This window comes from Triturus cristatus, chromosome 5_1 (assembly GCF_964204655.1).
Source record: "Triturus cristatus chromosome 5_1, aTriCri1.1, whole genome shotgun sequence".
In the NCBI taxonomy this organism is placed as follows: domain Eukaryota; kingdom Metazoa; phylum Chordata; class Amphibia; order Caudata; family Salamandridae; genus Triturus; species Triturus cristatus.
Window position 1 is genome coordinate 814,751,324 of NC_140587.1, and position 15,700 is coordinate 814,767,023.

Genomic DNA, 15,700 nt, shown 5'->3' on the forward strand with positions numbered 1-15,700 from the left:
ATCAGCTGATGTTAAGAATCTTCCTCTCTCGGATGAAACGATCCAAGTAGTTGGTGTGTCCAACAGGCAAATTAAGACTTATCTTACAGAACCAGTGAAAGTCAGCATAGGGAAATTTTCAGAAATGCACCGCTTTGTGGTGTGTGACACCAGTCCTGTGAATTTATTAGGTAGGGACCTGTTGTGCAAGATGAATTGCACTATATTTTGTACTCCGGATGGAATAGCTTTTGAAACACCAGATGATGATGTATTGTATAAGATGACCTTAGCTAACAGAGAAAGTGAAGTTACTGAAACATATGCTGTATTCAACCCTGATGAATTACCAAAAGAACTGAGAAACTCTGTAAAAGCAGAGGTTTGGGATTTCACTGGAGAAGATGTAGGACTAATGATAAACGTAGATCCAGTTAAAATAACTGTAAAAGAAGGAGTAACGTATCCAAATGCTCCACAGTACAGATTGACACCTGAAATAATTGAGGGTGTAACTCCTATAATAGAGAAAATGATCAGACAAGGAATCTTGAGAGAAATAATGAGTAGTCCATGTAATTCACCGATAATGGGACTGAAAAAGCCTAATGGGAAATTCAGGATAGTGCAAGATTTGAAAAAGGTGAACAAAATTGTGGTATCATGTTGTCACATTGTACCAAATCCATCAGTGATTTTGTATCAGATTCCCCATGATGCAGAATCGTACACAGTAATTGATCTGTGTCATGCTTTCTTTTCCATCCCATTGCACCATGACAGTCAGCAAATGTTTGCATTTCGTTTTGGTGAGCTTATTTTGGCATGGTGCCTAATCCCACAGGGGTATACAGAGAGCCCCTCAATATTCAATCAGTTGTTAAAAAGATCTTTGGAGAGTCTAGAAATGCCAGAAAATTCTGTATTAGTGCAATATATTGACGACCTTTTGGTGGCGTCAAAGACACGTGAAGCCTGTGAGGTAGATACAATAGCCTTACTGAATCATTTGGCAGATGGAGGACTTAAAGTGTCACCTGCAAAACTACCGTTTTGTAAAAAGGAAGTGCAGTATCTGGGACACAACATTGAGAAAGGACTAAGGAAAATAACCATAGACAGAATCAGAATAATAAAAGGAATGAGAGCTCCCATGACTCAAAGAGAAGTAAGAATGTTTTTGGGAATGGTAGGGTATTGCCGTCAGTGGATAGGGAACTTTTCCTTGATCGCAAAGCCTTTGGTGCGATTAACGAGAAGTGATGTTGTTAAATGGTAGCGGCAGTTTCAGTCGATAACCTTTCAAGTATTGCCCGGCGGTAATCGCCTCTAATACCACTCGATAATTTACCAATGAAAGAGGCAGGCGCCGGAGACTGGAAGGCAGGAAACAAAGTTTTATTCCGTCGGAGCAGAACACATCAGATCAGACAGCAAGGTATTGTCACGAGGTGCTCTAACCGCATCTCTGAGACCTGGTCTCTTATACACCGGTTTATTGCTTTATTACACATAGTACATTCTTGAGATTCTCTTGATGCATGAAAGAACATCCCCTGAAGCCCCGGCTCAGATCCGATCCCACACATAGTTACAGTAGAGGTTCCCACCCTACCCGCAGTGGGAGATGGCTATCGCGCAGCAGGGAATTCCGCCAATTCCCGGGGGTGTGTGCGGCCGGCCGGGTCTCAGGGGGTAGGGGCTTTGATCCACTGTAATCCCTTTGATGTGGGGTGTTTCCCTTACAGTAGGGGCAATAAACTGCATCCGCAGGGCTAGGTGATGGCCTGGGACCAGTTCGGACAATGGGGCGCAGAGGAAGGGGGTTATCAAAGGTGCGGCATGACCATGTATGGGATGTCGGTCGGATGTGGTTCCGTAGCAGGGTCGCGCTGAAGGAGAGGGTTTATGGCCCGTGTATGAGAGAGCGGGGGTGGCCGGCGCGCGGGGGGATGTTCGCAGCGCCAGGGGGAAGCGCTGGTGATCGAGAATGAGCGGGGAGAGAGTGGGGTGCCTAAAATGGCGGCCGTGCATTCGCTGTGCGTGGCGCTGGGGAGAGGCAAGATGGCGCAGATAATGTTCAGTTTGCAAGCTGAATTTCCACAGTCCTCCCTTTTAACATATCTCGCCAGCTTGCCTGGCCGTCATTTATCTTCGTTAACCTTCAGCTATAATATCGTTAATGTCTTTCGTACATTCCTTAAAGATACAGAGTTTTTAGGGCATGCAGGAGTAATCTGACACATTTGCTTATAGTTACTTACAGGTGATAAAGTAGGCGAGGAGGTAGTACATACAGAGTTACAGTATAGTCGTGTACATGGCCGGTGTTGTATGGATGTTACTATACAAAGTTACATTTTCTTAACTTCTCAGTGTACAGTCGGAAGTGATTGATGCAACATCATGAAAACTTGATAAGAAGATAGCTAATATAAAAAGGTGGTTGGGAGAGGATTTTCAACTTTGACATGGGTTCTTCTTTCCAGTGTCCTTTTTTATAAAGAGCCATCACTGGTAAGCTCTCATTGTTGTTCTTCTTTCGTTGGCACTGTTGAGCACCGGCGGTGGAGCTAAGGTCCAGCTCAAATCCAATTTCTCACGTTGCAGGGTGGGATCATTCACTGTTCTCCGATCACAGCCCTGTCCCTTAACACAGTTCACCATAGGTACTTTGAGACAGGGTACCTGCTTTTTGTTCTTCTGTGGGTAGGTCAGATTCATAATCCATATAAAAGATGGTGAGAGAGAGAAGGGTGTGACGTGCTTCGGGACGCCGAGGGAAGAGGGGGTGGAGTGGGATCAGATAAAAAAAATGTGGACCAAGGGGAGCAGAATCTTCCAGCACTGGGCCCATCAATCGGGCCCGACGGGTTGAGACTTCAGGCACGCTGGTCGGTGAGCAGGGGGCCTCGATGTAGCCCTTCGCGCTTATCATCCTGAAAATGGTGTCTCGTCTCACGCCCTTTTTGCTTCGTAGCCTCCCCCTTGGTCGATGTCATAGATGTTCCGTGGTCTGCAGCCAGGCTGTGCGTCACGTCCGACCCCTCCCTTCCGATGGCAGCACGTTATCTTTAAATGGGTACAAGAAACAAAAGTCTTAGAGAGTTGGCAGGGAAGGCATTTACATACTTCATCCTCTCTCCCAACCACCGAGTAGTTGCGGACATGTTTTTATCGGTTGCTGCATGATTGGTGTCTTTTAACTCTGATGTTAGTGTGTGCGTTACTAATCTATTAATTATTGTTGTTGTGCAAGTTTCTGTGGGTGTCCCTGTCCATCGTCTGGCCCCCTAGGTGCCGATTCCTGTGCCCGATACTGGTTGCAGGAAGCCTGACATCTGTCAACCTTTTAGTCTATTAAAAATTCGAACCGGCTTCTCCGGCAGAGGCTCGTTCATCTCAACACAAGTTTTGTTATTACATATTTCCTTCCGAGGACTGCTAAGTTTATAAAAAGAAAGTGCGAGGTGCTACTGTCACGTGTTCACGAGTATCTATTTCGGGGAGGAACATAAGCTAAGCATTAATTTTGCTGGCGACAATAGGTAGCCCTTTATCAGTTTAGGCGAAGTATTATTAGTGAATAAGGTCATCAGCTGTTTCGTACGAAATACTCTGAGGCGGCTAGTATAGGGCTGGGGTTATCTTGGGAGAACGGGGTGTTTTAGACATTCTATTCCGGGATAATTGGGCGGGGGTAATTCTGGGCGGTGGGGATGGCGTTGTTAAAGCTCTGAGAAAACGGAAACCACTGACATATAGTCCCCGTGATGAGGGCCAAATAGGGAGACATCAGTCGTCTTACCTGTCCCTTCTTTTCTCAGCCAATTAAGCCCAAGATTTGTAGAAAGGAGAGGTAGTAACGTGGCAAAGTACGGTCGTTTTGTTTCAGTCAATTTGTTCGAACACCACCGTGCTCCAGGCCAATTATACACTTACCGAGGAGGTAGGTGTCGTTAATTTATTCAAACAGAAAAGAGGGCAAGAAAGAGCCTTTTGTGAGGGAGGGGGGGGGAGAGTGAGAGAGAGAGAGAGAGAGAGAGAGAGAGAGAGAGAGAGAGAGAGAGAGAGAGAGAGAGAGAGAGAGAGAGAGAGAGAGAGAGAGAGAGAGAGAGAGAGAGAGAGAGAGAGAGACGTGTGCATCAAGTAGGCTATTTGGCGTATATACGACACAAAACGAGAGAGAGAGACATGGGTAAGATAATAGGCCACTTGGTGCACACACAACATGGAGTAGCATGGGTCTGTTCTATGTAAAAAAACACAAGCGGGGAAAAGACATAAATTCGGTGATCACGTGAACACAAATGCCGGATAGGGTGTGACAGTACATGCATCAAGACGGAGACTTAAGACGGAGACTCAGGGCTGCGTTGAGCATGGGGACCTCTCCTTTCCTGTCCTCTATTCCTATGCATGCTGCGTACCTTTAGTATTTTGTAGTTTATCTTAGGGGGTGTCTGACCCTTTATTCTCCTCCCTTTGATCGGTGGACGAGCACTTCAATCATACAGTGACGCTCTCTTCAAGTGACCCAAACATGAAATGCATACACATTCATGCCGTATAATCGTAGTACACACGCACAATCATATCATACAGTTTTTCATGTTCCCAATGGTGGTCTGTAATTTTACGCACTATCTCACAACGTTTGTCTATGTTTTCCCTGATATTGAACTCGGTGCGGTCCATGTCCACTCCACTCTTCAGTCGGAACTTCGTTGTGACCTATAGAGGGGAAAAAGAGGGGAGGGGAGGTGCAGTATTCAAAATACCCTAGCGCGTGCAGACACGAAAAGGTTCTACCTACCATGTACCAGGCTAGCCGCAGGAGTGGGTAATACCACAGACCTATTATTCTTTTTGTTCGAGGCAAAGATGTTCTAGTTCATTCATCTCCTAAATTCGGGTTCCCTGGTCGTACATACATTTTTTCAATCGGTCGTGTATTATGGTGCAAGATACCATACCTTGCGTGCGGCATATACCTTAAGTTATAGTTGAGTATTGATTTGACAATTCTTGGAAAAAGGACAGGCGTGATGGGTACAAATTCCGTTAAACAAAAAGATCTTAGGCAAATTGAGTCTGTAATATCTGTATTCTTTCGCTTGGGAGCAACAATCATTTATTCGAAAAGAAAAACTTTCAACAACCTAGATGATTAGTCATGACACTGATTCCGTAATTCCTTTTTAAGAAGCCCTTTATTTAAAACAATGTCAGTGTAGAAATACGGGCCTACAGCCGCTATAGGCCGGCCACGGTGTGAGAGGCGTCGAGCAACATGAGCAACACTATATTAACATAAAAATCGGTTCCCCCCCCATCATGTGTGCAAGCATCGCATATATATATATGTATATTTCTTTTTAACACAAATGTCACGTGACTGGAACGCCACAAGGAGTGGTAGGCCTTTCCTTCGTCGGCGCTATTTTGGGGTGGGGTCGGGCCAGTGTACAGTCTAAGTCTTTCCATGAATTAGCTGTTGAACCAGAATTCCTTTCGGTAGTTCGAGAACTTTCGTTAGCGTCAACTTTGCGTCAGCATGGCGTCACTGCAACCTTGTAGCAATGCCATGGTTCGTTCTTGGGGCGGGGCGGCAGGCGGGTTCCTCCGCCGACGCTTTACTTTCTCACTGCACCAAGCGGAGGCAAGGTGGCTGCTGTCCGGGGCAAAGAGCAGTGGCAGCGGTTTGTCCTTACCGGAAGTCCGCGGGAGTCGAGTGTCAAATGACTCCAGCCGATTCTGCAAGGCTGAGGGGAGCATCTTGTCAAGGGTGGGGCCCATGCCCAAGCAGACAAGCTTTCGAGTCCAGAATTGTCTCACGGTGGGCTTTAGGCCTGGATCCGGAGGAGCCGACCGCCGGAGTTCAAGGGCAGCAGTAGCAGCAGCTCTTCGGTACAGCCACCGGAGAGGAGCCAACAGCAGTAACAACGGCAGTTCGGATGGTACTGCCACCGGGGTGATTCCAGTAGCAGCGACGACAGCAGTTTGGATGGTATCACCACCGGGGTGGGTCCCCGATTACCTGGCTGCGGGGGCCCACTCCTCGCGTCGGGTGCTAGCGGCAGTCCTGGTGAACCCTGTGCTTGGGTGGTTGCCTGGCGGCCGCGTGCAGGGGCGCCGGCTCAGCCGAACGGCGAATGAAGTGGCAGGGCGCAACTCAGCTGGCTGACGTGTGAAAGATGCGGTTGGGGTGCCCTCAACTGCTGGCGAGCCTCCACCTGGGGAGGCGGGGGAGGCCCGTCCGCGTCGCTTCCCCCCGCCAGGGCATCAGCCCTTATTGAAGAAAGAAGAAAGAAAACGGAAAGGCCCGCACAGCGTGGCGGGCTCCGCCTTGGGGTTGCCAGAACTTCGGCGCTTCGTATAGCCTCCGGCCTATTCGCACAGTCGTCCGCCACTGATGTCAATGGATTTTTGCATGGCTTTTATAGCCCAAAGCCGACTAAAAGAACCGCCCAAAACAGGCCAATGTTGCAATTTCGAGGAAGGAGAGGCGAGGACGGTGTCACGTGGACGTTAAGGCTTTGGGATGGAGGTTGCAGCAGACTGTCATGTAAATAGTTGTTTTAAAACGTGTTTTAACCTGGTTACCCTGTTGGTGTGTTCGTTATATCTTATAAGTTATTAAAATGTTATAACTATACTACTTCGTTGGAGTGTTTGTACCTATTTGCAATTTGATGACGAGCACAAGGAGGTTACTGTGCAATCGGAAAAATAACATAGACCAATTGCGCGCGATCTAGCCCTAGTTTGGTGACGTCGATGGTGGGTGTCAGCAGGCTTCCGTTTGTGCGGGATTTTGTCATGCTTATTGGGCGGGGTGGGCAGTAGGGCAGACAGGTTTAGGTAGCGAGAGTAATGGAGTCGGGCTACCTCGTGGCCGTCTCGACCGTGAGCTTGACTCCTTCCCTTGGTTTCATATGTCCCACAAAGGGCTAACTCCTAGTGTTACTTTAGTTTTTGTAAGGCCAAAAAGGATCCCACCAGTGCCTTTACTATTTTGTCGATTCCTGTTCGTTCATCCTTCGTTAATCGATTCATTCTGGTGGAATCTTTCTTTCCCATCTCATGGTCATCTAGCGTTATTGCCGATGTTGTGTTCAGCACAGGAGGCTCGGCCGGCGCGGAGGCCGTGAGGACCGAGGCCCCTGTGCTGCTTTCGCTCGTGTTCGGGGGTTGTGGGTGTTGCACTACTGACTGGGAGGGTGCATATGGAGGGGGCATGTAAATGATCGGGGGACCTAACAGTAATTCGTCATTCGTTCGCTGCTTGGAGGACAACTCAGGGTAGAGCAAAGAAGGGGTCCTAACAGCGTACTGTCCTGATGTTTCGGGCTCCTGTCTTAGTTTAGTTTCCCTTCTCTCCTTTATTTCTTCTTCTAACTTTCTAGCGGCAAGGTGAGCTGCCTTTCGTAATTCCTTTTCTGCTTTTACTTCTTCCCTCTTTTTCCGTTGCGTTGCTTCTTTGCGCCACATGCCAATACTGTCAAGCATAGTAGGCGTGGTCTTATTGCTACGCAGGGCTATTTCTAGCACTTCTATCTTATGGTCGTCGAAGGATCCCATCAGTGGCCACTGACTCTCGGGGTCCTTCTTTGTATATTTATGCCATAGCTTGGTATAAGCTACGGCGACTAGTCCATATTTAGTGAACATGTCCTTATTAGGGGTGCCCTCCAGTGGAGCCGGATGGTTCACCTCTAATAAGCGGTCCGGGCAGAACCAACTACCAATCAGTGGGGAGAAGATAGGCATGACGGGTTTCAACGGGGACAAAAGTCAGCACTACCTATCTTTTCACTGCTTGCAAAGACTAGACAGAATATCTCTATTCTTCGTTATTTGTAAGCAGAGAATACCTCCAAAGAACCAATATCGAACAACTAGTGTTCGGACAATCAATCAATCAATCAATCAATGGGAGATAAAGATAGGCATGACGGGTTTCAACGGGGACAAAAGTCAGCATTACCTACCCTTCACTATTTGCAAAGACTAGACAGAATATTTCTATTCTACGTTATTTGCAAACAGAGAATATCTCAAAGAGCACTATTCTTCAAAACAATCAATGTTCGGACAATCAATCAGTGGGGAGATAAAGATAGGCACGACGGGTTTCAACGGGGACAAAAGTCTGCGTTACCTACCCTTCACTATCTGCAAAGGGAGAGAGAGAGAGTATTTCTACTCCTCCCCGTTTGTAGACAGCGAATATCTCAAAGAGAACAATCAATGAGCACAATCAATGAGCAATACTAGTATTCAAAAAGTTTCGGACAATCAATCAATTATTTCGCAATTTGTCGTGTATCACGACCTTACCCGGACCGCGTGGACAGTTTCTCGTCTTCCGCCTCCAGCGCCCGATCGTCCTCTACTCTCCGTTATTGCCGCGGCACTCCTGATGGTTCCCAGTCAGGACCGTAGATCACTCGAGAGAGGTCTGCTCGGAACCAGTGAAGTTCGGATGATCGGCTGCCAGACGAGGGTCTATTGGGCAGGAGCTCTCCCGATCGTTGCAGTCGTTCACTCTGTCGTCGGGACCTCTCCCACTGGATCCACGTGTCGCTGATGGGCCCCACGTTTGGGACGCCAATTGTTAAATGGTAGCGGCAGTTTCAGTCGATAACCTTTCAAGTATTGCCCGGCGGTAATCGCCTCTAATACCACTCGATAATTTACCAATGAAAGAGGCAGGCGCCGGAGACTGGAAGGCAGGAAACAAAGTTTTATTCCGTCGGAGCAGAACACATCAGATCAGACAGCAAGGTATCGTCACGAGGTGCTCTAACCGCATCTCTGAGACCTGGTCTCTTATACACCGGTTTATTGCTTTATTACACATAGTACATTCTTGAGATTCTCTTGATGCATGAAAGAACATCCCCTGAAGCCCCGGCTCAGATCCGATCCCACACATAGTTACAGTAGAGGTTCCCACCCTACCCGCAGTGGGAGATGGCTATCGCGCAGCAGGGAATTCCGACAATTCCCGGGGGTGTGTGCGGCCGGCCGGGTCTCAGGGGGTAGGGGCTTTGATCCACTGTAATCCCTTTGATGTGGGGTGTTTCCCTTACAGTAGGGGCAATAAACTGCATCCGCAGGGCTAGGTGATGGCCTGGGACCAGTTCGGACAATGGGGCGCAGAGGAAGGGGGTTATCAAAGGTGCGGCATGACCATGTATGGGATGTCGGTCGGATGTGGTTCCGTAGCAGGGTCGCGCTGAAGGAGAGGGTTTATGGCCCGTGTATGAGAGAGCGGGGGTGGCCGGCGCGCGGGGGGATGTTCGCAGCGCCAGGGGGAAGCGCTGGTGATCGAGAATGAGCGGGGAGAGAGTGGGGTGCCTAAAATGGCGGCCGTGCATTCGCTGTGCGTGGCGCTGGGGAGAGGCAAGATGGCGCAGATAATGTTCAGTTTGCAAGCTAAATTTCCACAATGTAAAAGATCCCCTTGAATTAAGCAGAGAAGAATTGGCAGCATTTAGACAATTGAGAGATGGTTTGTGTGAAGCACCAGCATTAGGCATGCCTGATTATGAAAAAGAATTTGAGTTGTACTGCAGTGAGATAAATGGATGTGCACTTTCTGTGTTGACCCAGAAACATGGAAAATTGAGAAGACCAATTGCATATTTTTCATCAATGCTAGATCCAGTAGCTGTAGGTTTACCTGGATGTCTGAAAGCAGTAGCTGCAACATGTCAGAGTTTGGAGCAGAGTGAAGGAATTGTGATGGGTTATCCATTGAAGGTGTTTGTACCCCATGATGTAGCAATTCTGTTGACAAGGAGTCGTACTCAGTATATGACACACAGTCGGCTGACTAAGTATGAAAAGGTCATATTGGGTGCAACTAATGTGAGTCTTGCAAGATGTGTGAATGTGAATCCAGCAACATTGTTGCCTGATAATGAGATTGTGGAGGTAAGAGATGAAGTTGATCATGATTGTCTGGATGTACTTGATTTTTGTACCAAACCACGACCAGACATAAAAGATGTACCTTTGCCAGAAAGTGATTTTGTGATGTTCGTTGATGGGTCATGTTTAAGAACAGATGAAGGAGTGCTGAGTGCAGCGTATGCAGTATGCACAGTCGCAGCAGTAATTGAAGCCTCATATTTGAAAGGAGTGAAATCAGCCCAGGTAGCTGAACTTATGGCTTTGACTAGAGCATGCAAGATTGGGAAGAGTGTGAGAGTGACTGTGATAACTGACAGCCAGTATGGCTTCGGAGTCGTCCATGACTTTGGCCAACTATGGCTACAGAGAGGTTTCCTGACCTCGAGTGGAACTCCCATTAAGAATGCAGAAGTGGTTGGAAAGTTGCTTGAGGCGATACAGCTGCCTAAACAATTGGCTGTTGTAAAATGTGCTGCACATAGTCAAGGTGGTGATTATATTGCCACTGGGAATAGGTATAAGAACGACATGGCGCAGTATTGTGCACGAAATCAGAATTCGGTCAATCGGGCTAAGGAAAGAGAAATGTCTTCTTGCTCATTGATGTTCACTAACATTGTGGGAACTTGGGAAGAGGTAAAACAGTTGCAGGATGAGGCAGGAGATGAGGAAATGAGACAGTGGGTAAAAGCAGGATGTGCCCCAAGGGAAAACGATCATGTGTGGGTCTATCGAGATGGAAGACCAGTTATGCCTGATAGCATGATGTCTACCATGGCACGGATGTATCATGGCCAGGGACATATTGGACGGGATGCTATGATCAGATCATTTAAACAGACATGGTACAATGCAAAATTCAGACTTGTGGCAGAGAGTCTTTGTCAGAGATGCTTAATATGTCAGCAGTACAATCCAGGCAGGAAGACAGTAGTGAGTCTGGGAACAATAGGTCGAGAAGGAGGGCCTTTCACCAGAATGCAAGTAGATTTCATTGAGATGCCTCCCTGTAACAGATTGAGGTATGTTTTGGTAGTGGTCTGCTTATTCTCCAGATGGGTGGAAGCATTCCCAACAAGAAGAAATGATGGGTTGACAGTAGCCAAGCTACTGTTGAGAGAATTCATCCCCAGGTTCGGGTTCCCAGTGACAATTGAGTCTGGATCCATCCCAGTCATACATTGAGAATTCCAAATCCAGTGGACAGCACAGGAAAAGAATACTTTGATGAATCAGAATCAAGCACTGAATCAGATGACGAAGGGTCAAAGACACAAGGAAACTCTGAAAGGGGGGAAACAGAACAAAGATCAGCTTTAGTCCCCAGAAGTGTCGCTCTGAGAAGAAGATTGCAGATTTCCGAATCCAGCGATTCTGGAAACGAGCAAGAAGCGCAAGGTTCCAAGAAGGAACACAGGAAGAAAAGAGGAAAGAGTACTGAAGATGCAACAAAAGAAATACGTGAAAATGAAGTACCAGATGAGAGACTAAGAGAAATTCCACCTGAAGTAACAAATCTAAGTGAACAAGGGACAGGTACAGAGAGAGAGGGAAAGATTGCGGAAGACCCCAGAGGAGGTGTAGGGAACTGCAACATCCAGTTAGGTGAAGGGACAAGTAGTCAGCAGGAAGATTGCGTGCCGGAGACCCAAGGAGGGACAGAAGTAGGGAAAACAAAACAAGTGGTGGACAAGGAAGTTGCTGAAAAGACAAAGCAAGTTGAGACAGAGTCTGAAGAGAGTGAAAATGAAATACCTGAAAGTCGAATCCTAAGAAAGAGAGCTTGGAGGAATGAAAAGAATGACAAAGGAAGTAAAGTAAAAAGAGTTGCAAGAGATGATGTTTGGCCCAATAAAATAAGGAAACTACGATACAGACTGACACGAGTGAATTCACCAAGAGCTGAACAGGTGAATGAAGTGACAAGTCAAGAGAAATCAAAAGAAGACGAATTAACTGAAGACAAAGAGAGTAGAAGAACAAGGAAACCTAACCAGAAGTATAAGTCACCAGAATGGACGTACGTGGCACTGCCTGAACAGGGAGAAGAGGCAGATAGTCAAGGAAATCCAGAGGAGACTGTACTGAAAGTGGTTGAGGATGAGATTGAATCGGAAATCCTGAGAGTTCTCTTGTCCGACATTGGAGAAGAAGAAACGGAAGTTCAGGAAAATCCATATTTGAAAGACCAGAGGGGAGTAAAGAACGATGAGATGCCAAACTGAGTAAGTTAAGAAAATTATTGATGAAGAAAACAAGATATTGAATTGAAAATAGTGATTGGTAGAACCAAATAGGGGTTAGAACCTTAGGTTAGAAAAACTAGTTGTGAAATAAAAGAGGCTAAGTCAAAAGACACGGTCCATTTTAACAAGACGGCTAACATAGAAAGTAGTAAAGGTAGATGTACCTTCATGAAGAGATGGTGTAAAATGTGTTGTTGTTGTACAGGATTATTAATGCTTTTATGGAGCATCCTTGCTCTTGTCATTTCCTTTAAGGCGACTATAGACACTTTAGAAGGACATAGTGAGAATAAAACTAACATAGGGAAGATTTCAAAAATAGTTCCAACTAGAAAAAAATGATTTGCATAAAGATAGGTCAATAACAGATTTTTTTAATAATGTGTTTTCAAAATTATTGTATGAATATGTAAAGACAATGGACGTACGGGACTGCTACATATGTATGCAGTTACCTGCATCTGTTTCTGAGGGAGTGACATATCATCACCTTCCAGCAACGTATGGTATAACATGTAGTGTAATAGCTAGTTTGTTTTATGAGACAGGGAAATTAGCATATTATTTTTCAGATGTAGATAACATTTTTGCGCAAGTGCCTTCTTATAACAAATTGAACAAAGTAAAGCCTGCTAAGGTATTAGGTGAATTCTTTTTGGAAACTAATGAACTAACATTAGAGTATATTTTTAGAAACAATTTAACATGCAGTTTGAAGAAGGAGGAAAAGACATTCCTAGACATGGTTGAAGAAAGAAGATTGAAAATGCAAAAGAAAGCAGCAGAAGGGAAAGTGGAGAAAACAATCTGGGATATAGAGAAAGAAAAACATTTGAAAGGAAAAGCTAGTCCAACTATAGCTTTAGATTGGCCTCAGAAAGGGAAATTTTGCATTCGAAGGAATCAAACAGCATATGATAATTATTTTCTAGGTAATAGTGAGTGCCATGATACATATCGAATCATGGGTGGATGGGGATTCAAAGGTGGAAGAGATCCAGTCTTTCCTGGATTATATTTTATTTGTGGGAACAGGGCATATTATCGTTTGCCAGACCATTGGTATGACACGTTATGTAGGCCTGGTCTTTCCAAAAATCTTTCATATGGATAGAGGAGAAGATGGTGTATATAGCTTAAGTAATCATTTAGCTAGGACCAAGAGAGAATCTTGGGCAGAAATTGTAGGTGATATTTTTCAGGCATTGATTCCAGCAGTGAGAATAACTCTGAATGCAAACAAAATTAGAAAATTGTCAACAGTAGTGGATCGTTTGTCAACAAGCACCGCTGGAGGATTTTTATTGGTTAATACTGAAATGTTGCCATGCGTGCTATGGTAATGCAAAATCGACTTGCCCTTGATATTTTATTGGCAAAAGAGGGTGGAGTCTGTGGAATGCTGAAAGTTCAACATTGCTGTACTTATATTCCTGACGAAAGCAAAGATCTGAAAACTTATATAAAGAATATTACTGAATTGCATGATGAACTTGCACCACTGGAGGTTGAAAGTGTTTGGGATAGAATTGGTAAGAAAATATCTGCTATTAAGAATTTCTTAGTATAAATAGGTAGTACCCTTATAGGTAAAATATTGTTTCCATTAACATGTGTAATCTGCATAGTTTTAATGATAAGATTATGTTGTATGTGCTGTAGAAACAAGAAAAACACGAAAAGAATAAAAAGAGAAAATTCAAAAAGAAAAGATAAGAAACAAGAAAGAGAAATTGAAGAAATAGAATTGGAAGAGTGGAAGGAGAGTATGCATGAATCAGTTAAAAGAGAAGACGAAGGTGAAACTGAACTATGATTAAGAGCAAGAAAACATTTAAAGATTCCGTAGAGACAGAACAAAATTTTGTGTGGTGATAAAATCACCAAAGGGGGGATTGCTGGAGCGGCTAATGCAAAATTTTGTATACCCATCCCATTTTGCATGTCGTTTTATTAATCAGATTAATTAATTAATTAATTATAATCGTACTAATGGTTTGGAGTGATGTGAAAATAACTAACCAACCTTATTAATGACCGAAATACACGTGGGATTTGCATCTGCATGGCCTAATTAATTACGTGAATTAATATTCGTACGCATATTAATGATAGATAAATAGAACATTGCATGATATATGTTGCTTTAGTGATGTAATTGTGATTTGTGCTTTATTTTGTAAGTATAACCCGCAATAAGTGTTGCTTTTGCTAGATAAATACATACACATATGGGTATTAGCGAGGGAATAACATTATAATAGTCATTTTTATGTATTAATTACGTTTTGTGTCTCTTTGCTTAAGTTGTCCATTATGGCCTGCCTAAAGATGGCTGACTTTGGTGCCTAACCCGACTGCCAACGCTGAACAAGGCTTGGGTGAAGTGCGCCTGCGCTAAAGATGAGCAACAATGGCCCCGTCCTGACCCCAGGCAAGATGTACTTATCAAGGCCACTGGGAGTGGTGCCAACGCTACAGACAAAAGACTTTATAAAAGAACCGGAACCAGCAAGTATGCTGACATCATGGACTAAACCTAATGGGAACGGAGAGGTTGACCCCTGATCAGCCAATCAGAACGATTTAAAACTACATTTTGTTATTGAAATTATTACAAAACCCCATAGAATAGAGAGGTCGAGAGTCACTCCTTCGATTTCCTGATTATATGCTGACGGAGAGGACAGTGACACTGCAGGACAGCTGTTAGCCCAATTCTCTGACGGACTGAATTAATGCCCAAATTCCTGATTAACTTTACCTGCTAAATTGATGGGCATAGATTTGCGAGACTGCCAGATTTGACATAGAGGACGACTTTAGCCAGAATAGGTAAATATGAATGGCAACTTGATCAAATGAATGATTTAATCCGCAATTTTAATATAAATTTGGATTTGTACATCTACAGAAATTAGTCGGGTTGTTTATTCATTGAAATTTGTTAATGTAAAGGTTAATTAGAGAATTAGGGTTTCACTAAAATCTACAACTAATAGATCCATCCTGGTCTTGGGAGGATAATACCAAATGTGGAAGTCTAGGCCCTAATGAGTATTAGAAGGGTTTGTAGGTGTGTTGCTCATTAGGGTAAAGTGGTATCTTCCTCCATCATTTATCCAGCGCTTGGAAGGATAAATCGCCTCTCGCACGGACTAATGGTAAGTGTGCGTTGGTGTTATGGGCCCCACCAGCGAATGTATATATAGTGTATGTGTGTGTGAGATCTTTTAATTCCGAAACAGTAGGGAGGGATTTTGCACTCCGCGCTGGATCACTTGCATTTAAGCTGTACTGACATACGTCTCAGCAGTACACATATTTACCGTCCTAAAGAGGTAAACTTAAACATGCTACGCTCCACATACACACGGAATGAAATCCAAGCCACATGACAGTGAGCTACGGCCAACCACACCCAACAGAACCCAAAATATTCCATGCAGATACATGGTGGAATCTGGCTGCTCACTGACCAATATTGCTGCCCGAAAACAGTATGAAACGCAACTAAATACACCACCAACAGGCGACTGTATTGTATTTGC